Raw genomic sequence first — 23960 nt, 5'->3', positions numbered from 1 at the left:
CAAAAAAAAAAAAGAAAGCTTAGTTGTAGTGAAGGCTGAAGTGGTGCTGTGTCAGGAACGACGGGCAGGAATATAATACAGTGGACTCCGGTAAAGACAAACTTTATGGTTAAGACGGACAACATTTTGGCTCTCTTGTAATGTCACCAATGCAAAACAAAACCTCCGATTAACACTAACTTCTGATCATACACGCAAATCTTTACGATCCCTTCGAGTTGGTCTTGGCGGGAGTCTACTGTATGTGCAGAAAGCACAACGACCAGGAGAAGGGAGATTCTGCTGCATGGCAAGGCTTCATGCCACTCGGCATGGGGAGCATTGAAAACCTTACGGTGAAATTTCGGCCACCCAACATTTACCGCCTATGGGTCAGAAAATTTTCTGGTTCCTAATGCGCGCCATTGCATTGTTTGCCCGACAAAAAATCAAACCACAAGCTGTTTACCTCCCCTGGTGTCTCGAAATGCTGAAGATAACTTGGGACGCGGTAGAGCCTGACAGTAAAGTGGATTCCAACCAATAACGCTGGAACTAAAGAGGAGGATACGGAGAGTGACCTTCCCCTCACGGCCCTTCCTGAAGCTCTTTGTCGCTTGGCGAAAACAACTCAAATGACCACGGGCCGGCCTTTTCAGACGATGACGCCGACACTTGAGAGCCTCCAAGTAACGAGAGTATCCCGAAACCTGTTGACGGATCCAACCGGCAGGCACATCTAGAAATGAAAAATTAGGCGCCGTCGGAAGCAGGCGATGTAGAAGAGAGAGATCAAGAGTCACACATCGAACCGCTCGTCTTGGCTTTGAGACAGCTATCGCCTAATCAACAAGAGGACATGTTCAACATGCCGTTGAAGTAGCTGCCGCTTTGTTACTCCTGGATGCTGAAGTTGTGTTGAAATCAAATCGGAAATGCAAACCCCCTCCCTTATACTTTGGCGGGATGAGCGATGGATGTCTTCAGGCTCCGCCTATTGAATGCTCTGATTTTGATACGCTAATATGAACCTGTCGCATTCTTCAAAATTTTTCTTCAGAACGGAATTGTCATTAATGAGACATGTCTTCATCAACGCAAGCGTCCGGCTTCTGCTTTAAATTGTTTTTGAACTATTGAACTGCAACTGCACGTTTTTCACACTCTTAAAAAACTCAAAAATAGAAAAAAATCGAAATATATGTTTCAGGGAATTTCAAAGCAGGAGAGCGGTAAATATGATTTCAAAAGCTGCATAATGTCGTCTCACTTCGTGAATAAGTATCACGTGGAAGTTCGTTGATTGTTTTGTGTTTTTACACGGCGATTTCGCTAAGCTAACCCCGGAATATTTGTCGAAAGGAACAAACATTCTTGCTTGTAAAGCGTTCGTCAATATGTCATCGCTTGCAGCTATTACTCTGGGTGTGTGCAAAGCTTTGCAAGGCTTTATTGTGCGCTTACGCTCCATTCTATTAACAGCAGAGCTGGCGTAGGTCGAGTAGAGTCGTAAGTCTGGTCAACGTCATGCGTCACGCAGGGGTAGGAGCAGGTTCCCAGACCCACCGGCGGCCTCGCAGAAACCGGTTCTCAGACCCCCGGATAGAGGGCGCAGTGGTTTCGCTAGAGGCAGGTTCGTCTCCAGGCCACCAGAAGAGGGAGAGGGGAGGCAGCTTCCGCCGGTGACGTTCAGCTGCGGATTAGTTTGCACGAACCGTTGAATTTGCTCGGCGACGGCGCTGCCATTCTCGGGCGAGCATGCATTAACATTCAAGCCGACACAAGAGAGCCACAGCTCCATGTTTCATTAGATTTCACGCTGGATGGAACTGTGTTTAATAGTTTTCTCAGCACTATAGAAACTGGCACTGGCTGGGAGGTTAAATCATTAGGTATCTCAGGTGATAAGTTGCACACTTTACCTGAAGCAACTTAAAACATACCTAATCACTGTTACATATTTTTTAATGCGATAGATTGCCCTACGGCATAACAGGGAGGTTTAAAGGTACAACATTGCACCAGTTGCACGCACATCTGGTACATTTTTACATTACGCATCACTTGAATTCAAAATATAAGCATTTAGAATTTTGTGGCCTTGATCCAAGAATGTTAAAACTGGAACCAGAGCCTGTTGCACCTCAAATGAGTCTGTTTTAGCGGTTGGCCAAAAGCATGTCGCTAGTGTTGAAAGCGAACAACTGGGTGACGCTATGTGCGTGCAGGATGAGCCAGTTTTGTATTGTTTAGGAAGCCTGATGTTGCCACGCGTACAAGACTCAAAATACGGCTGCACATTTCTTGTGGTCGACACTTCGATCGCTTAGGCTATAAGTGGACTGGCTCGTTCGTTGACTGCTTGGGGCATTCCCTAGGATCACCTGGAGCAACACCCGTTGCAGTGGCATACATTTCTGTTTGTAGCGCAGTTACATCCTGATACGTCGCAACTGCGACAGCCCACAAATCCAATACAGTGCAAGCACACGAGAACTGTGTGCCTATATCAAAACACTTCCGATTAAGATGCGAAATTCAAGAAAAATCACAACATCTAGAACAGGGCCTCAGCGAACTCCCACTCAAAAAGGCCCAAAGGGGTCTCCTACAATTGCGTACACCTACACAAAAGGGCCGCCTACGCCTACCTATTTGCAATGAAGCGCCTATTGCGTGCTTCATGCCCAATACGTTCGACAAGAAGTGGTGTTTCTCCCTTAGCCGCGAGACGATCTAAAATGTCGATACATAGATATCGATTGCATGGACGCGATAGTATCGCGTCCCGTTTCTTAGCGCATCTGCCCCCCTACACATCTAAGACCGCATTTGTGGAATGGGCTTTCCTATCGCATTAGTTCCGTCTGCCTGAATGCGATGCGCTAACAATACCAATGCGATGCGCTACTGTTGCATTCTTGTCAACGCGTATCAACTGTGGGTGCGCACACAACAATTCGCAGTTATTAAACAGCATGATTCTGTAGCGTTAGCCTTCGTTATTTTTCCCACGGCATTATCTAAAGGAGAATATTCTGTGACACTATCTCTATCGTCTCCATTAAGCACCGGCACCTTTGCTCTCTCGCTCTCTACTGCTATTGTCTCCGTTCCGGTATTGGCAAGGCCAGACTTTTAATGACCTCGCCTTCAGTGCAGCTATTACTCTGTTCTACATCTTGCGATTACACTTGCGATTACACTCGTATTCATGCGCTTCGCTGAACGCGTCTGCTTTGTCGCTCAATCAAAGCGCTGCTGTGACCCTTTCATTATGTGCAAGCGAGCAAATCAAATGTTCTTGTCTTCGATCAAGATTTAGTGTACACGCTCCCAGCGCGTCATTCCGGACTCTGAAATTAATTTGATTGATTGATTGATTGATTGATTGATTGATTGATTGATTGATTGATTGATTGATTGATTGATTGATTGATTGATTGATTGATTGATTGATTGATTGATTGATTGATTGTTGGGTTTAACGCGCCAACGCAACGCAGGGGCTGAGGCGTGCCTTAGTGGAACTACTCTAGGTTAATTTTAACCTCTTGGGGGTCTTTAACGTGAGCCGAAATCTCGTCCACACGGGCGCTTTTGCTTTTCGCCTCCATCATAAAAGCGGCCGTAGCGGCCAAGAATCGTACCCGCGTCCTCGGGCTCAGCAGCACAATGCCTTAGCCACTGAGCCACCGCGGCGGGTGGAAACTGAAATTTCTGCGCGTTTGTTCACTGCACGATTTGGTGAGGTCAGAATCTCTGCGCCAGAATTATAAATGATATCGCGGCTACAATAGACCCTTTGCAAAACGGCCAATCGTTGGCGGAAAAGCAGCAAGCCACTCTGGCAACCCTGTGCACGCGCTGCGCCGCCATCAGAAAGGAAGCGAAAAGGCTGCGAGAACGGAGTTTCTATGGAGTAGCTACCGTCCACCGTCCACGTAATTGCATACGCGTCCCGCGAAGTGGTGTTTCCCACTGCAGGATGGGAAAATAACTTTGCCGCCCTTCCTTCGAAAGAACAGCGGCATATTCACGATTTTTATTCTTCGAGGTCGACCACTGAAAGGTCCTACGAGTACGAGCGATCATACGTCAGCGTGGAGTCCTACGTTAAGCCATCGTCAGTGTTGACAAACAGCAGCAAGCAAAGGTAGGATTTGTTGCTAATAAAGAATAGCCTTAGCGCTGCCTCCTTGTTTGGTTGTCGAGTTTTAATTGTGTTTAATCGATGCGCCCTTGCCCCGTGGTAGCGGCGGCTGGCGGCTATGAACGGGCCATGAAGGGCTATGAACGGTCTATGAACTGGCTATGTAGGGCTATGAACGGGCTATGAACTGTCTCTGCTGAGCGCTCACTTTGCGTATGTTCAAACTTTCAAAATTTCGCGAAAATGACCAAAGCATGCATAAGGAAACTGATTTTGAGGTCTCTGCTAGGGGTCATGTTTGCGATTCACCGCCTCTGTATTTGCGGCGCTTAATTTTTCCGTCGATGAATGCGGTGCTAATGCGGGAGCGATAGGTCGCACGCGTGCGTCAGCAGCGAGCAGAGGCAGTCGACCTTGAGAGGAACTCAGAGGAAGGAACAAACACAGAAGAAATAGGAGAAAAGAAGGGCACGTCTCGACTCGCCCCAGACGAGCCGTTGTGCAGCGGGGTAGATAAGCGGAAGCGATTTGACCAGCGTTAGAAAGGTACCGCAAAACACCACTTCAGGAGAGAAATATGACTACGGCGATGGGGCAACAGATTCGTGGGGCAACAGACTCGTGAAGCCGTGGGCGAAAACGTGCAACCGCAACGGCGTTGCTACAACCTGCTTCCTTTCTAATGGCGTCGTAGCGTTCACCATCAGTGTTACCACCGCTGAATTCTCAGTGTTGTCCGCCTTTTCGCAAAGGGTCTATTATGAACGTTAGGGAGCTGGGTAGGATTACTCAGTGTTTATTCACCGCATTCGTACAGGATTGTACGAACACACTACACTATATAAAAAAAATACTATCCGGCGCCTGGTTTCGATCCCTCGACCCTGCGGGCGGAACGCAATGTACATGGTGCTCTACCCACTGCGCAACAAAGCCGACAAAGAATGGGAGGCTACCAACGCGCCTTATATCCTTGACTCATTTAAACTACGTCAAGAAGCTGCTGATACAACACATTCACTACCACCAATTCCCCAAACACTAAACGTTAACGCAATACACCCACCCCCTATGCGACGCATTTACTCGAGTCCCCCTCGCGGGGAGATGGGCCCAATTTTTTTTTGGCGACCTGGTGTATATAGAGTAGGTAAAGCTGGTGTCTATTGCTGCAAAAATTGCAAAAAGCCACTGGAAATAGTACAATAATAATTCGCTACTTAAAGACATTTAAAAGCGAAACAGTACAAAAATAAAAAGAGGTGTTTAAAAATTGTCTAAATGATAAAAAAACTTCAGGCTGCAAAGTGAGAGAAATATAGGAAAAGTAATTTTGCAGCTTCAGAAGCATCTGATATTACGCCTGCACATAAAGACTTCTCATATTCAACACTGCTCGTAGCCTCCCCAAGGTACGAATAGATTGCGATGTCACTCTTTTTCACTGTCGTTGTTTAAATACAATAAAACTCATATAGGCGTGAAACAAGGCAAACTGCACGTCCACGCAAATCAAGGGCGCTGGCAACGAAGTCGGCATAAGTTCGCGGAGGCACGCAGCCCACGAAGCGCCGACAGGATTTCAACATCGCGAGGTGCCGGTTCAGCAGCCACGCGAAATTAAACTGCTGTGTCTTAAAATTTTGTGCGCAGTTTACATTGCTCCCTAGACCAAGTACTAAAACCAAGAGAGTTCTCCGAACACAGTGATTTAGAAAGCATCACTTTCAATTAATAAAGAGGAGAAAAGCGAAAGGATAACCGCGGAGGCCGCCCCAACGTCAGCGATACTTAGAACTGCCTTACCGAATTCCGTAACTGTCCGCATAAGCTTATCACTGTCGTTACAGTCGTCCTCTTCACCATATTTGTGGATGCTGGAGAGTGTCAAATACTCGAGAGGCTGTGTAAACAGTCACAGCTGTGCCCGTCGGCTTCGCGAATATGTAGAGTCAGCCGAAAAAAATTACCATAGTTGCAGACATCCGCTTCACGTCCTAAATCAGGCGCGCGAAGAGGGTTTCTTCAAAATGCCTTCACTCATACAATGACTATCATTTCTTCTTAAGAGCATTCTGTACGGCCCCTACTAGAGATGAGACTTTTCTGACCACATCCGAAAACGAGGTGCGTGACACAGAACGGAACAAGATATAAACACTACTACGGCTTAAGGAAAAATACATGAGAATGCCGGATGAGCCCACAGTGTGTACGGAGTAAGACACAATAGGCGTCGACGAGGACACGTGACTGCTGCACTAATGGCGGCTGCGGGTGAATTGAAGTGGCCGTTGAGCATGGGGAGGAAGCTGGTACTTTATTATTGAACATTGACCTCAGGGGCCTCTCGGATCCAGCGGATCCTCAATTCAGAAGTCCCATGTCGCTTCGACTGATTCCGAAGCAAGAGGTCCAACGAGTCTGAAGATTCGACGGCACAAAACAGTACCTAATTGACAACGTGTGTCCGCATTGTCCGAAACACTATGCGCACACTTTTTTTATTTTACTTTTTAATGACTAAATAACGCGTAGGTGTTTCGTCGTGACAGAAGATTAATTATATTTTCGGGACTATAGCATTCGACAATCTTTTAAACTGGCAGCGATCGGCCAGTATGATTTCAAAAAAAAAAAAATTAAGTAGAGCATACAAGATCCCAGAACTGGACGAAGTTACCCAACGAGGTATTTGCGATTACGAGTATTGAGATACACGAAAAGTGAAGGCTAAACGTGCGAGGCCGAGGTACACTTTCGTATAAATGATATAAATGTGTGCTGGAACACTGAGGCCTGACAAAGACACTAAATTCTACAAATCCAGAATAGGTCGCTCAAGTATTCGGTAACCGTCACAAGCAAGCCATTAATAGCAATATAACCGTGCACTGTGGCAAAGAGTATCTGTCAATTTCCCCAATAGACACGTAGTAGTTGTATTGTCTTAAATGGTCAAAATAGCTCAGCAACAATCCCAAGCCGCATTTGACCGCAGTATATACCTGCATAACTTACACCAACAAATATTACTAATACATTTTATTGGCTCCGCCCATTATTAAAAGTAAGCTGAAATGGTTGTTAAAGGGAAACTGAAGTAAAAATACAAGTTGTTCTAGATCGACAGATTAATTTACTGAGAACACGAATATACCACTCTTACACGTAGATTTTTTTTAAAAATAGGGTACGAAATAGGTAAACGTAACGACAGGTGCCGCCGCCAGTGGCTATTTGCCCTCAGGATATACCGTGGCGCCACCTACGAGTGACGTCACTTGTAGGACGCCGGGTTATGTTGTCGTCTGCTAGAACACATTTCCTATGCTTATGCGACCGCTCGTTTTTTGTTGTGGCCACCACGTGCCCCTCCTCGCAGTTTTGATGCAAGTTACAGAAAAAAGTTGTCTAAAGACCGAATAATCCGGGCAAGCAATCAGCGTCTCGCTTGTTCCCGGCGACACCGCCGCGGCTAGGTACTTGCTCCCATCGCCACCGACAGCTCGTACGCAGCCAGCTAACGCCAAAGGCGATGCAACCGGTGCCAAGAAAAGTACGCCGTTAATTCATTATGAAATACTTGCGACGTGACATGTACAAGACTGTGTCTGCAAAGAAAATAGACCTTGCAACAGCGACGGAAACATTCCGCTCAGTTGTGATATCACCACGTGTACTCACGCATGCCTGGTAAATGAACGACTACGTGAAAACGGTGCACGAATTGCTTCGCGGCACATGCTTAAAAGTGCCGGTGCGATCTGCATCTCCCTCCTGCATTTCCCCTACAATGTTTTTTTTATATATATTTATGCCCTGATTTGATGAACAATCACTATACTCGGGGACAATTTTCTGTGGCAATGGAGAGAAAGCTACGGGAGGGGGGGGGGGGGGGGGGGGGGGGGGGGGGGGGGGGGGGGGGGGGGGGGGGCGAAGTGGCCGACCGAACCACGACATTTCGCTGCGCAGTTGGAAGTAGTTCTACAAACATTATTCAATGCGCATAACCTATGCAATTAAAAAAACGTATATTTCTTTTTTTCTAGCCTTGCATTGACAATGCCAATAAATCGCCAGAATATAATCGCCAGTAAGCGTTACTTTTTTTAAATTTTCGGTTTTGCTTGGTTGCGGAAATTAGCACTGGTGGCACGACGGTTCCCCTCAGAAAAAAAAATGCGTACTATTCATCGACAGCAGCTACTTTTCCGTCCGATAGCCCGCCAGTTAATTCGCCTCAAAGGAGTTTCAAAAAGCTTCACAACCAAAAGCTGTCAATCCAGACCAAGCAAGTTGTCTGCAACGTGTACACCCAAGTGAGACTGACGCAACCAGGGCTCTGCGTCGTTTCCGCATTTCGTTCGGTTAGCCAGCTTACCAGCGTAAGTGAGCGTACGGCTGCACGGCTCAAGAATGAGGTTTTGCGTGGCACCCCGAAGTCCCCAAAGCGCAAAAGGCTTTGTTTGTCGATTGGAAAACCGCCTGCAGTTACAGGAAAGGCAAGAGTACAGCGGTACGACAGCTTCACCCTTGCTGCTCTCCGACGGAAAGTGCATCAGTACTTCATTCGCAACGAGACGCCAACTGCAGAAAAGATCCTCAGCGATGTGACCAGGGACCCCGACATGGGGCTGCCGAAGCTGAGTGTCAGAACGATGCGTCGGTTTCTGAATGACATTGGATTTGCTTTTCGGAAGCGAAAACGTAACTCTCCGCTTCTGGAAAGGGATGACATCATCGTGTGGCGGCGGAAATATCTACGGACACTTCGAGAAATGCGGAAGCAGAAACGGTACGTGGTTACTGTTTCGATTTGGCGGACAGATAAATGTCAATTCCGGCAATTAAAATAAAAATTTCGTATGTAACATTATTTGACAGTTGAAATGTAACAAGAAAAAATAACGATGGAAGTTCTCGTACAACCAAATATTTTATTGCTGAGAGTTACTTATCAACACCGCTCCGCATGCATACTGGCGTTCATTTTATTTTTTTCATGGCGTTTTTCTGTATCCCTGCCTCTTGTTCGTATTTTGCATGCTATTCTGGTTCAGCAAGTGAAGGGACAAGTATATATGCATCGACATGTTGTAATAATGTATGGATAGCACTCACTGACTGAATTTCGTTAGCCATGCGTGTGGTGTAAATTCTGCGAAATTTTTTTATTTTGGTGTTTTGCGGTGCCACCAAAAACTAAACATACCTGCCTGCGTAGTAGAATGATGTTAGGCGCAAGCAATAAATGCCTTCTCTATCTTTACTAACCCTTCTCTCCAAAGAAAAACTGACACGTACTCCTTTCATTTTCGCAGGGCTATATACAGTAATACCTCGTTAACTCGAAGTCGTAAAAACCAGGGAAAATTTCGAGATAAACGGATTTTCGAGATAAGCAAAGTTGCGCTAATCGCCGGGAAAAATGAGTGCTCTTCAGAAAAATCACTACTACTTACCGGCTCTTCAGCGGCAGTTTCTAATCTTTCTCCTCGTGCAGGATTAAAAGAGAAAAAAATAACATACAAGAGACTTAAACCAGCTGGGTTTTGCCGCACTGCCATTTTATTTAGCAGAGAAAAACTGCCTAATGCTCGTCTGCTTTGCGGTCCTACTCGGGCCTAGGAGAGAGAGAGAGAGAGAAAGACTTTATTATAAGTAACCCGGCTTCAGGGGGAGCACCTCACAGGGTTCCGCCCTGACCTTAGTGTCCAGGGACACGGGACTGGACGATCGTCTTCAAGGTCCTGCGAGCGGAGCGCGAGGAGTGCCGGGGGCGCCGGTGAGGCGACCGGCCTCCTGCTCGGTCCGCCGCTACGTACCCAGAGCCGTCGCCAGCAGCTGAGTTACCGCGGATTGCGATGCGAAGTCCTTAGCCATCAGTCCTAGAGTCACCCACTCGGGGATGGTCCGTGGATGTCCCCTGCGTTCATGTTCATCACATCCCCATAGCACGTGGGGTAAGTCCGCGATCACCACACCACACACACTGCACATGTTCGACGGATAGAGTCCAGGGCACACATGATGCGCCAAGGCTGGGGTGAGCACCGATCCCGTCTGGAGTTGGCGGAGATGTACTTCTTCTTCTCTAGTGAGACTACGATGTGGTCGGGCCATCTTTCGCCTTCGCGCCCTGTACCACTCGAGCACGTCACTGTACCCAGTGATAGGGCTGAAGTCGTTCTCGTGGTCGTCGCGGCTGGCAACCGCGTCCCCGTCCGTTGTCGAAGGTCCGTATGCCGTCGCGCGGTGTGCGAGCTCGCGCGCGATGGTGTCCTCCAGCTGCTTGACGCATCGCATCAGTCGATCTTCCCCGCCGCTCGGTTTGCGCAGATGAACGGAAATCACACCTCAGGGAAAATCACGAGCACTGCACCCACAGTCAGCGAAAAATCCGTACCGCGTTGTTTGCGCAAGATGAACGGAAACCACACCTCAGGGAAAATCATGTGCACTGCACAAAGCGAACGAGACAAACTACGCCAAGCGTGGGCAGAGGGCCTCCCTGCTCAGCGCATGTGTCACATGACGTGCCACAGGGTTGCTTGACAAAGTTGATATGTCGCTGGGCTGAGACTTCGCGCACTTCGCGTTCGCGGAAAGCATCGACGTATGGCAGGCGCGGCTAAATATGAAAAAAAATCGACGGACTTCAGGCGTGGCAGCATCGCGCGAATCTTGTGAAATGGTCCGGCGGCGGAATTTTCGTTCCACTCCCAGTCAAGATTTCGAGTTATCCGCAATCCGACCCAAAAATACTTCGAGATAAAGGGAAAAATATACATGGGACGTATAGGAAAATGTTCGGTGCCGCGGAAAATTTCGACTTAGCCGATTTTTCGAGATATGCGAGTTCGAGTTAACGAGGTATTACTGTATTATCTCGACGAGACTTGGGTCAATGCTGGGCACACCAAGGGCACGGTGTGGGAGGACACCACTGTGTCATCCCGTGAAGACGTTTTTCGCAAGGGTCTAACTACTGGGCTTCGTGCACCAAGTGGCAAAGGTGGTCGGCTCATCGTCCTTCATGCTGGAAGTGAGAAGGGCTTTGTGGACGGGGCATGTCTCATTTTCGGTGAGTCAAAGAGTGCTTCCACTTATTACCACAGTGAAATGGATGGCCCACGCTTTGAGAAGTGGTTTGCAGAACACCTTCTACCCAACATTGAGCCACGCGGTGTTATTGTCATGGACAATGCTCCGCACCACAGTGTTCGGACCGAAAAGCTGCCCTCGACGTCATGGGGCAAGGCCGACACTCAGTCTTGGTTGACTGCAAAAACCATACCGTAGTGTGATGACCAGTTGAAGCCCGAGCTCCTTCGGCTGGTTAATGAGAACAAACACAAGTTTTTTGGATACCGGATTGAAGCCCTGGCCAGAGTTGCTGATCACGACATTGTTCGGCTTCCTCCTTACCACTGTGAATTCAACCCTATTGAAATGGTGTGGAGCCAGGTTAAGTGGTATATTGCTGCCAGCAACACCTCATTCACTCTCGCTGAAGTTTAACGACTACTCAACGAAGCCATCGCCCTCGTGACTCGCGAAAACTGGGTCCGGGACTGCGCTCATGTGGAGCGTCTTGCGAAAGAGGCCTGGGAGCGGGATGGTGCAATCGACACCAGAATCGACAACGTTGGGATTCCGCTAGGTTCCGACTCCAGCAGCTCTAGTGACTGCAGTGACAGCGAAATGAGCGGCGTAGAGGAACTGTGATGAAACCGGTGTGTGCTGACCTATGTGGTGCTGGTCGTGTGTGGTGAGTGACAAGGTGCTTTGTTTACGGTTCTAGTGACCGGAAGCTTGGCAGTATGCTCGGTTGGTGCTGTTTCTGTGTGGCAACTTACAGAGCCCCCTGTTTAACTTTTCGATGCCCAGCAGCTTGGAAGTATGCTTTGTTGGTTATGTGGTACTGACCTTGTGTGGCAAGTGACGAGGTACTTTGTTTTCCTTTCTGGTGGCCAAAAGCTTGGAAGTACGCTCTGTTGGTTTATGTGGTGCTGCTTGTGTGCAACAACTTACAAGACGCCTTGTTTACCTTTCTGATGCCCGCAACTTAGGAGGTAGCTGCTCATACAGTGCTGGATTTATGCAGCACCAGGCAATCATTAGGAGTGCTTGTTGTCAGTATGCGAATTAGGCTTCAGGTTGTCGGATGTGGGTGGCAGCTAAGATGCACTTGCTGTACCTTTGTCATGCATAAAATGAAACCTGACGACGAACGCTGGTAGCAAGCAGTGAGGAGTGGCACGTCACGAATCCTGTTTCACACAGAAGAAATGCAATGGGAAAATTTGATTACAACCCAAGAGGTTGTAAACAGCCTCTTCAAATAGCAGTTACCTGTGCTGGAAATGACAAGACTGAAAGAAATATTTTACAAGAACTGCGAGATGGTAGTGATGTCCAGAAATGCATTGTTGAGTTGCCTATCATTTTTAATTGTTTCAGTCATCCGAAAAAAATATACTACCATCAGTTGCGCATTGTAAGTGAGGTAATCATTTGTACTCACTTGCTCATGTTTTGTTGGTCTTTTTGACTACCGAGGGTAGATTGCTGAAGTAAAAGACCATTTCCGGCTCAAATAATTTCTTTTAAATGCGTATTTACTGGGTTAAATGGCGAGGAGTAATACGAATCGTCAATGCCTCACTTTCAAATGTCGAAACGCTGTGGGTTTCCCTGCTACCAGCCTTAGCTTTTTTAAAAAAACTAGATTCCCGAGGCCCTGGGATATGAGGTCGAACACCCGAAAGGTAACGGCATGCTCTCATGAAACAGAATTTACCGAAATGTTCACTGCCATGGGGATGGGCAGTGTCATTTTGTCATGTTTGTGGTGCAATGTCTGGTACCACAGAGCTCATGCGAAGAAATGAACTGTAGCAAATGCGTATGCGTCACGCCGAAACCGAAACTAGTTTTTCTGGGAACTACTTTGGCGCAGTAACACAAAGCAGTTTGCCCCCCCCCCCCCCCCCCCGCGCAGCTTTGTCTCCATTGCCACAGAAAGTTGTCCCCGAGTGTACTACTCTGTTCTGCTATGTTTACTTTTCGCAATGTATGAATGGTATTAACGCACGTTTTCAACGCCGTCGAGCGGGTTTAGACGTGCCTATGTTTATTTTTAATTAAGGCCTTGCCGTGGAAATTAATAATTGCAACGCGGCTTTTGTCTGTTAACAATGAACCGGCCCCTTTCACTAGCATCAATTTCGAGAACTCACAACTGCTCACAAAGACGCGGCTGTGTACGAGGCGAAACACGTCGTTAGGTAATTGGGAGTTTTAGAATAGGGGAACCAAGCGTTGGCCGCCCCCAATAAGATAGGGGAACCCAAAACAAAACGGTTGCGCGCGACGAGTTTTCGAAGAGGGTCTTCTCCAACAGATAGCTTGCCGTCGGTTTCGAATGCGCGGAGTTCGATGATGAGAACTTTAGGCTTAGCGTTACAGCAGATATTTCATCGCCGCTATCGTTACAGTCACGAATGACAGTCCCTAACACAACTTTGCACCATACTATCACCCCCTTTCTCGTATGTGGAAGCTTGTATTCACGGTGACTGCGATTTAAGCGATCGATGATCAAAATACCTGCCACGGCCTAGGCCGATTTTTGCGCGCAGTTATCGCCACCCTTCGGCCGCTCGCCGCAGCGTGCGTAAAACGGGCCGGCGGTGCCGGGACTGACGCCCACGGCCTGTCGGCTGTTATTTGAGCATCGCTTTGAAAATAACAGCTAATGGCACTACCTAGCAAAATTTTTCACCACACTAACATCCACTTACGCGAATGTGGAACTCGTTATCCGCGATCAGTCTGATTTTAAAAAGGACAACGAGATGTTGCTGCCGCGACCTGCGTCGGTTCGAGCCGCCGGCGGGCAGGCACGGCGGACTGTTTGCGGAGCGCGTCTGCGAGCAGTAAACGCTTCATGATTTCCTGCTTCATCCATTTCTTGCGAACAACAAGCGATAGCTAAAAATTTAGCTCGGCGATCCAACGATCGCCGAGCTAAATTTAGCCGAGCTAAATGTTGATCGGGGAAACGAGCCGCAGCTTACGCTTACACCGGCTTCGGTCGCATACGTCCGCATACAACACCACGCTCAAGTCGTTTGCGGGCAGCCTACCACGGTTGACACGGTTATAAAGTCTCCATGAGGAAAAACTACGCTTCGAATCACGAACTGAGAATTAACTTCACACGCCGAAAATTAACACGAAAATACACTTAGAAGGCAAGCCCTGAACGAAATGTCACGTGCTGCAAGCCAACTATGCGTCAAGGTCGGCAAAGTAGGAACGGGATCCTACAAGTGACGTCGAAACGATCGCAGCGCCGGCCTCTCCAGTGGTGGACCTCGCGGCCAATACCGCGCAACTTGCGCCAGAAGTGCTTAAATCGTTCAGCGTGCGCAACCGATTTCCTGGTTGTATGGCACCACTCGTCCATACTTTGGGCGGCCGTACCGCTTTTGGAGGAAGCGTGCGAGCTACGCACGAGCGCTCGGCTCGACGTCAACATCCGTGGGGCATCAGAAGGAGAATATGTTTTAAAGCGAAGCTTGAGTGGCCGCACAGATCCCGTTGTACGCCAATACGCCCTGCAGGAAAACCAACTTTCTATGACGAAGCTGATGAAGGATCGTTGGTGAAGTGAAAGAAAAACAATTAAAGCCATTCCACTCAATTTGCAAGCTGTCGGAAGTGCAGAGGAGGGATTCGCCATAATGGAACTTGTATAGCGCCGTTATCCGCGCCCAACACATTTCAAATGTACCCCGTTCACAGTGCTCACGCGCCTCCTGTCTGAAACTGCGCCAGCGGAAGTTGTGTTCTTTTTGTGCTTGCTCTTCCTCCCGCACGTGCCGGCGTTACATCGACACTTTTTTTTCGCTTACTGTCGCAAAAACCAACTCAGCAAGCGTACCGAACTACATGAACGCTGGTGCTGCCGATTAAGGACATATATTTTGCCTCAGATGTACCTACAGTTTTCTTTGCGCTATAAACAACGGGTGCCTCAATGATAGGCTCAGGGAGCCCCGCGCAGCTGTGGGTGCGCAGATGGGAGCTGGCCACCTTGCTGACCATTGCCGAACGGGCGGGTGCTCGCACAAATTCATGCAGACGAGCGTCTTGTTTAGATGTCGTTCTCAAACTGATAGGAAAGTCTTCGAGGCCTTTGTGATTAACAGGAAGGGCGAGAACTGCGTCCGTGCCCCATCTTTGGCTCTTTCAACTAGAGAAATCCACTTTTTTCTGAGAGAAGGGGTGTCCCTTGATCAAGCGCAATCGGCTACTGGTGTGCACACGTGTCAGTAAAGGTCATGCCCTGTAATGCGACCAGGCGTTGTGTGTGCTCCAATGTAAAAGTGATAAGAGCGAGTGCAAACTTTGCGCCGTTTCATTTCCGCAGAATCATGTACTTGTTTGTTTGTTTGTTTGTTTGTTTTTCGAATCATGTGCATATATTTTATTTATTTATTTATTTTCAATACTGCCAGTCTCGGGCGAGACCATATCAGGTGGGCATTCATACAATTTCAGCAGGAACAACAGCGATGGGCCTAACATTGGCCAACAAGAAAAAACAACAATAAACCGTACAATAAAAGGGTATCACACACTTTCACTTCACGTGCAGAACCGCTGAGTTGTGCAGCATCGTCAATGTTAAGGTTACCCTCATGGAGCCCTTGCGGGGTGTTACATAAGGGGAAGGTAAAAACAATGGTATAGACGCAACAATGGTGTAGACACAAGAATACAGACAACAATACGGACGTACAGACATGTAAACAATGTAAAGACATAGACATACAAAGTCTTCGCGCACTGTAGACCACCGAAGTTTAGTTACGAAAAGCATCAAATTCCCTCCACCCCGACATCCAGTTTACGCTTCAAAGCGAACGCGATGGCTCCCTTCCCCCCCCCCCCCCCCTGTTTTCCTGTTCTCTTTTGCAAAAACCAAGCTATAGGCTAGCGTGTGTTTCGTCTTTTCTTTCTCCGTCCTGTGTTAAAGTTCGCTAGAAGTATGAGTTCATTAACGGGGAGATTAATGACAAACGCTCGCGGTTCAGGAGTTTCGAATGCTTATGACTACATAAACCGTTTGGCTTTCGAAGCCTCTGGGTTACGCTGCGACGACGAAACACCGTGTGGCTATACTTGGGTCCAGCGAGCGAGCTACGACGACAAGGCGAACGCCTAAAGTGCTCTCCACTTCAAACGAACGCTTCCCGTGGGCAAAATCGAACCTGGCTTCCTCGCGTTATGAAGCCGGCGCCTGTCCGGTTGCTCCATTTCGACATGGTAGAAGCGGTTTAGAAAATTCAGGCGACAACGAAAGAATCCGTCACGAAAAAAATGGTGTTGCTCTTCTTGCCGTAATGCTGTTAGCCACAAGACGTTAAGCCAAACATGCCGTTTCGAGTTTCAGAACGTTAGGCCTAACGTCACATCTTGGGGTTCAACACCCCAAACCGGCAGCCACTCAAAAAACCGCTCACTGAAAGCCAAGCAGCAGGTACCTATTCGCACCTGCACCCCAAACCCAAACGTTAGGCCTTCGGAGTGCACACTTTTCGAGTTTCTGTGGGTAGTGTTGCCTATCTAGAGAGTAGCACATAATTGCAGTGTGCGACTGGCCAACCAGAGAATCCAGTACGAGAAGGCTTCGCGTTGAACCATCGTCGTCGGTAGACGGAAGGCTGCATGATTTTGTTCATCAACAGAGCGTCAATACTGATCGCGGCTCCGATGAAGGCCAATTTTGCTTAGTGGTCCTGAGCTGCAGAAGACCTGGATTTCGGGAAAGTGCGACTGATCTGACCAAACCGCTCGGTACGTGGTAGACGTATATTCAGTTGCTCCTACGCCGGTATACATCACCGCTGCCTCGCCTGCTTCCGGATTACCCTGACAACAGCGACTGCAGTCACTGTTTGCGTCACGTCTGGTCAGTGTTTGGTTAGCAATTTCTCCGCAATCGCCGCATCTTTCGGCAGCGAATCAACGCTAAAATGACTATTGGAAGGTCAGACTTTCGTTTGAAGTCAACTTGCTGGTTGCTTTCAGTGCCCCTTAGGAACGGCTATGGGTTAAATTATAATCAGAGAAGACGAAAATTAAAGCTAGTTGGATTTCTTGACGCGTTATACCTTTTGACGCGTTGTACCGTTTGACGCGTCGTACCTCTTGAAGCAAATTTGACCTGTTGGCTCGTTAGACCTTTTGACTCAAATTGTACCTTTGACTCGCTGGACCCCTTCACTCGGCTGACACGTTACAATTGGTCCTCCTGACTTGTTGGACTTGTTTACCAGAAGCGGTTTCCACTCCACCAAAGTTTCTACGCAGACATTGGCGCTACTCGATTGACATTGCTACTTTTAATCGGGAAGCAACCTAGTCGATTGACATTGCTACTTTGCATCGGGAAGCAACCTTATCGCAACCCGGAATTTTACAACTGAAAGCTTATGCCGAGTTCGTTCATGAAAGCATTCTTCTTTCTCCAAGAATACTGTTTACATGAAGCTTTCACGGAACAAGTGTCATGTTCCTTGAATGCTTTTTCTGCTTAATTTGTTGATTTATCTTCTTTTTTGAGTCCCTAATAATAAAAAAACCGGAGGTTGGCCGAAACCTAATATTAGTCGGCTTGGACAGGTGAATAAAACAGACGAAACACCAAGCAAAGGTAATGAAAGTAATCCAGAAAGGGATTTTCATGCTTTACGTGTGATCTCCGAAGTACGCACGTAAAGGTCTGATGGGACGACGTGTGTTTCAATTGGACGCTTACGTAGTAAAAGGGAGAAAACGCCAAGCACGGGACATGAAAGAAATTCGGGGAGAGATTAAGGCGCGCTCCCAAACGCTTTCTTTAAATCCAGGCATGCTTAGATCCCCACTTACATGACAACGTTGGGATTATCCTTTAAATTTTTCAGTAGACTCTGGATTTTTTAAAGAGCCGACGCAACGCAGGCGATGGGGTGCGCCGTAGTGGAGGGCTCCACGGATTTAATTTCACGATTTTGGGATCTTTAACGTGCGCCGAGATCTCGTACAGCCGGGCGTTTTTGCTTTCTTCCTCTACCAGAAAAGTGGCCGCCACGGACGGGAATCAAACCCGCGTTATCGTGCTCAGCAGCACAACATCTTAGTCACTGAGGCACCACGGTGGGTTTTTCAGTGGACTCTATGGCGACGTGTGTTCCTGCAAAATGTCGCTAGTTTATGCATTTCTTAGGGTCAAAGGCGCGATCGGTCAGTATATCCCCATTGATAACGCGACGTATTCATTTAAACCACAGGTAAAGACAGTCGTTACCACCTCCTGTTCAAACTGCCACTTGGAACACAACGCACTGGACATCGTGAGGCGCACCCTATCACAAACGTTTGGCGTGCTATATGTTTGTTTGAGTCACAGCCGAACGCTCAGTCAGTCTCTGAGTTTGAAGGCTGCCTAGAAAGGTGTACGGCCATTGCGTGACACGGGCAGGGCCGGGGACAACGCCGGAGTCATTGTTGCGGAACAAAACTCGCTCGCTTGCGTCGACAGAGAGTGAAAGGGGGTGAAGTCAATGTTTGCCCTTCCGGCATCACCGCCCGAGGCTTCCATTTTCTTTTATCTAGCTTGACTGAAAAATACCCTCCGCCATGCACGTTCCGGATTTCCGCTTGGTGCCTCTTTGAAATCGCGTCTTTGAGCGATATATATTAAATGGAGAGAAATTGACCCGCGGTATTTGTTTCATTCTTGTTCGCAGTTAAAGGATCCCTGCAAAATTTTTTTTCCTTTTTTTGAAATCTTAAATGCTTGCAGAACGTAGTCTCCCAACACACCCAGTACTTAGATTAGGGGGTCGCAAAGTACCTCAGTCAAGAATTACTTAAGCTCTCTGCATCGAATAAATTGTAAACTCGCTCAAAAGATTTTTCTCTCTTTCCCGATCTTGACATTCTTCGACGGCTTGAATTGCGTCACTAAAACCATGTAGCGGCTGTTTGCCGGTTTTCCTTCATTTGCAACAATGAACGCTTTTCGGTGGCAACTTAGAAAAAAAACACAAAAGAAAAGCAGTAATGGCGTATCTAGTGCGACCAGCAAACCACGCAATGCCGCTCCTTTTAAAGGAGCGGCATTGCGTGGTTTGCTTTAAAGGAGTGTCCCTTTAAAGTGTCCTTTTAAAGGAGCATATTGTGCACCTCTGCACTTCATGGGCGTGAATTAAGATAAACCCTTACGCCTCAAGTGTCATTGCTGGTACACTTCGCCAACGCCTCTTCATAGAACGATGTATTTATTAACGTCGTCAGGTAAATATAATCAAGTTAATTATCCAGGACTAGATGCAGAGGTAAAATGGGCCCGCCAAAACAAACAGGAAATCTTGTGCGGCGTCCCCCTGGCAGCAACGGTCTTCAATTCTGTAAAAAGCACTCACTGACAGCGATAACTGGAGAGGGAGGTAACAAAAAACAGACAAGCAAACAAAAATAGCAGAAAAATAAAATGGAGGGAAAAAAGAAAGAGAAAACAAACAAACAGAAAAGACGAAAACAAACAGACAAAAAAAATACAATAAATCAACATGGGTTCTAGCTACATGCGTGACATTTTCCTCATCACCAAGAAGCAAATTAAAGGACAAACAAATAACACACTGTCACCGCGCACACATACATATTTCAGCAGAACTCTAATCCTAGAATAGCAGCAGGCTCGTGTTTCCGCGCAGTGGAAGAGAACAATTCTTCATGCAATTCGTTGAAGGTAGCACGTACATAATACGGCCTTGCAACCATTCCGTAAGGAGCACGAACCCTTGCCGTTAACATACCCCCTCCCTGCATCCGTGGAATGTAGAACCGTGAAGAACACTCGGATTTTTGTGGAGTCCATAGACACATGTCACGTGTTCCCACATGGAACGTGTTCCCACGTGTTCCAACCTCCCGGTCGGAACGGCGGTGGTTCCATCCCTGATTACAACGTTTAGACGATCAAGCTGTTGGCGGCTACGCAATATTTTCACGCCATAACAGGAGCGTGCTTCTAAAAAGAAAAGAAGGAATCCACTCAGAGTGCGTGGTGCTACAACTGGTTTCTCCGTTCCACGCAACAATACAACCTTCGTCTAGCAAGGCGTCCCAATGTTCCGACCCCCCGAAACGTCCATCGACGTGGTCTTTTGGCGGGGAAGCAAAATGTGGCCAGGAAATATCTTGGCTCTCTCCACCACGCGATGTGGAATCTACGGGTTACCGGAGACAAGTGTGCATGGTTTTGCGGCATTCTTCTGACACCACGAAGCGTTATATGTAGTGTTTCAATGAAATTCTAGTTGACTGTGCACGGGAGAGTCTATGTATGTAAGAAGGACTTGCTGCTGGGCGAGTTGGTATGAACTTTGCGACACGGTTTTATCGCTAAAAATGGATAAACGCAAGAAAGAGGACAGCACAGGCGCTACTGATAGTGCCTGTCCTGTCCTTGTTCTTGTGTTAGTCTATTTTTAGCGTTAAAACAATGACGCAATTTCTGTGTCTGGTTTGAAGAACAAAAAGATAAGGCCCACGGTACACGTTGGAAGCCTGAAACTTCTACTGTCACTGTCTGACACCTTACGGGGATGCGCTAATTGGACTGATTTCGTTCTCTAATTATGTCCCCACGCCTACTTAAGGCTGACGTAAGTTTTCTCTTTATGTTGTGAACTGTGAAGTAGCAAGTTTACTGACATTTTTAGCCTCAAATGAGGCTACGTTGCGTATAAATTGAAAAATAACTGGAACACAAACCTCTGTCATTGATCGCTTTGTTTTTTGAGCGTGGAGTTATCTGTGTCATGATTCGAGAGGAAAGTGGCGGTGCACTACACTGATTAGAATATATACAACCTGAAGAAGCAAAGAAAGTCGCTCCAGGAGCGTTATCTAACTTATTTTTTCTGCGTCATGCCGTTAATTCATGCGCCAAGTCAATTTCTCAGCAGAATTTCAGCACCTTCTCGGTTTTGAAGGTATGTTGCGGTTGCTGGGAACACAGAGACTTGCACGGGAAAAAAAAACGTGGACTTTCACGAGACGACAACGCACTAGCAACTGATTTATTCGCGCTCACCAGGCGTGAGATTAAGTTTTTAGAATCATCTTTCTAATGACTGCATGGGGACCCGCTTCGACCGCCGCTATCTTTTTATCTCTTTTTATCAGTTTATTTCACCCGTGTGACTTCCCTACTCCATCTATCTGGAATTTGTTGTTGCATTCTGTGTTTTCTATATATGTTTTTGTTTTGTTCCGAATGAATCAGCTGTTAGTGCGACGTCGTCTCGTGGAAGTCTACGTTTTTTCCACGTGCAAGTCTCTGTGTTCACAGCAAGGGCAACGTACCTTAACAACCATGTTCCAACAACTAGCCCAACATCACGCTTTACTGACCTTCTCGGGCAAGTTGAACCGCATAGACAATTTATTTTCTCATGGCGGCAGTTGTCTCAGGGTGCACAAAAATATGAGGAATGTAGGAAAATAATTAACGGACACAGCAAAAAGTGAATACAAAAAAGGTCACACACATGACACACACATGCACACATTATCACATGAATAAAGTAAGAAACAAATGTAGGTCCTCATCGTCATCTCTGTGACCTCAGCACAGGCGTTGTTTAGGTGGGTAAGATTTCTTTTTTTTTCCTCTGCAGAAATTAAGTCAGGAGTATGGGCGTTGTAATCGTACAGATGACTGCACACATTTAACCACCATACCTGGCCAACTTAAATTTTACGGCGAAACCATTAGCAAACTCAGCAGGTCGGAATTCCCGCGTTACCGGCACATGGAAGAAATACAAATTGGCCGACGGCTCAAAAAAAAAAAGAAAAAAACGAGCGTGATTAACTTAATCTCACCTAACGTGAGATTAAGTTTTTAGAATCATCTTTCTAATGACTGCACGTGAACCCGCTTCGACCACCGCTATCTTTTTATCTCTTTTTGCCAGTATATTTCACCCGTCTTACTCCCTCTCCTCATCTATCTGGAATTTGTTGTTGCATTCTGGTTTTCTATATATGTTTTTGTTTGTTCCGAATAAATCAGTTGTTAGTGCGCCGGCGTCTCGTGAAAGTCTACGTTCTTTTTCGTGCATGTCTCTGTGTTCTCAGCAAGCGCAGCGTACCTTCAAAACCATGTTACACCAACTAGCCCGGCATCAAGCTTTACTAAACTTCATTTCAACTTCTTCGGGCCTGCATGTTCCTCACCTCAGTCCCCTTCCAAAGAGATGTTTCTTTGTTGACCACATTGCGGAATCCAGATGCCGTACTAGGACGCTGCCCTACGCCATCGAGGCAGTTTCGCAAACTTGGGTCTAGGTGGGATTCAAATAGGGACCTACACAATTTGAGGGTAGCACGAATCCCCGAAGCCACTACACCTCGGCAACTCTATTGGGAATGCGTTGCGGCCTTCGAATTGGGAACGTGTGTTAAAAAGATGTACTGGGGCCTACAGGAGAAATTAAACCATCCTTCTTGCAATAGTAATCCTTAGATTAGTAGCAAAGTACGTTTCCGCTAAGTCCTGATTGGTTAACTTGCAAACCCGGGCTATTTCCCCCCGGTCTATTAAAGAGTGGAACGCCCTACCCGACACTGTAGTTGTCGCCCCCACTGAACTGTTTTCCGTTGCACTCTGGCAGCACTTCCGCATGAGCACAACATGGCTTGAATGGTTTTTTGCTCTTTTTTTTGTGACCTGCTGTTATCTGCATTTATCCGCTGTTTCCGCTATAATCTCTGTATGCGAAGCCATGGCAGCACTTCAGCATGATCACATGATCTGAAACGTTTCTTTTCTCTTGTTTTTTAGTTTGTCGCTGTCGTCTCTTGTTTGCGATGTTTTTTCTTTGCATTTTCTTTCCTTGTTACCATTATGCCGTGCCTCTGATCCTTTGTGTTTATTTTCCTGTATCACACCCCCCTACAACAATGCCTTTTGGTGAATGTAGGTATGTTAATAAATAAATAAATAAATATTTCACGAGTCATGCTAACGAAAAGAAAACAAAAGATGCAAAAAGAAAACGATAAAAGTAGACACATTGAACGCGTTTGAGCCCTCAGCGTAGAAACGTGGTTGAATGAAAATGTTCCAAAGATCTACATGAGTTATTTTAACTTAGTAATTACAGAAACAGCAATTAGGTGGGTAGCGAATCACGGCCCCATTAAATGACTTCTTTTCTTGGCGATGCGAATGAACTGAGATATAAATAAAAAAGACGCAAATGTAAAGGATAATCATAATACTTGAGAGGACACATTCGGCAATTGGACACTAGCACCTGCGCTGTCACTACACCGCAAGGACTCCTTATGCGGCGACTTTATTCTTGTAAGAACTCTGCAATGTTAGTTTGCGTTTTTTATATTCCGCCTTATTAATGCCGAATATGTGGTTCAACCTTAACTATTCTCGCGTTTACGAGCCTTGATACCAGCTCTTCTAGCTTGCAGATGCCTTGCCTTTTATTTATCCTGTTCACGCTGTTGGATATGGCACAAATGCTTTCGCATCGGCTGACAAAAACGAGTTCCAAGTCGAGGGCGACGTCGCAAAGGCGCCGCCAAAACAGCTGCACAATCTGGTAGGGTTTGTTATGCTACTCTTGGCGTAAAAAGTTCCCAAATATACGGTAAATTTACGTGACGAGGACGCGCCAGCTTGGCGCATTTTTGCAGTTGAAATCCTCCAATACATGCTCGGATCTGT

The sequence above is a fragment of the Haemaphysalis longicornis genome, unplaced genomic scaffold, assembly GCF_048455015.1.
Source record: "Haemaphysalis longicornis isolate Haplotype H1 unplaced genomic scaffold, Haemaphysalis longicornis Haplotype H1 scaffold_4, whole genome shotgun sequence".
Lineage (NCBI taxonomy): Eukaryota > Metazoa > Arthropoda > Arachnida > Ixodida > Ixodidae > Haemaphysalis > Haemaphysalis longicornis.
Note: the sequence above shows the minus strand (reverse complement) of the source record.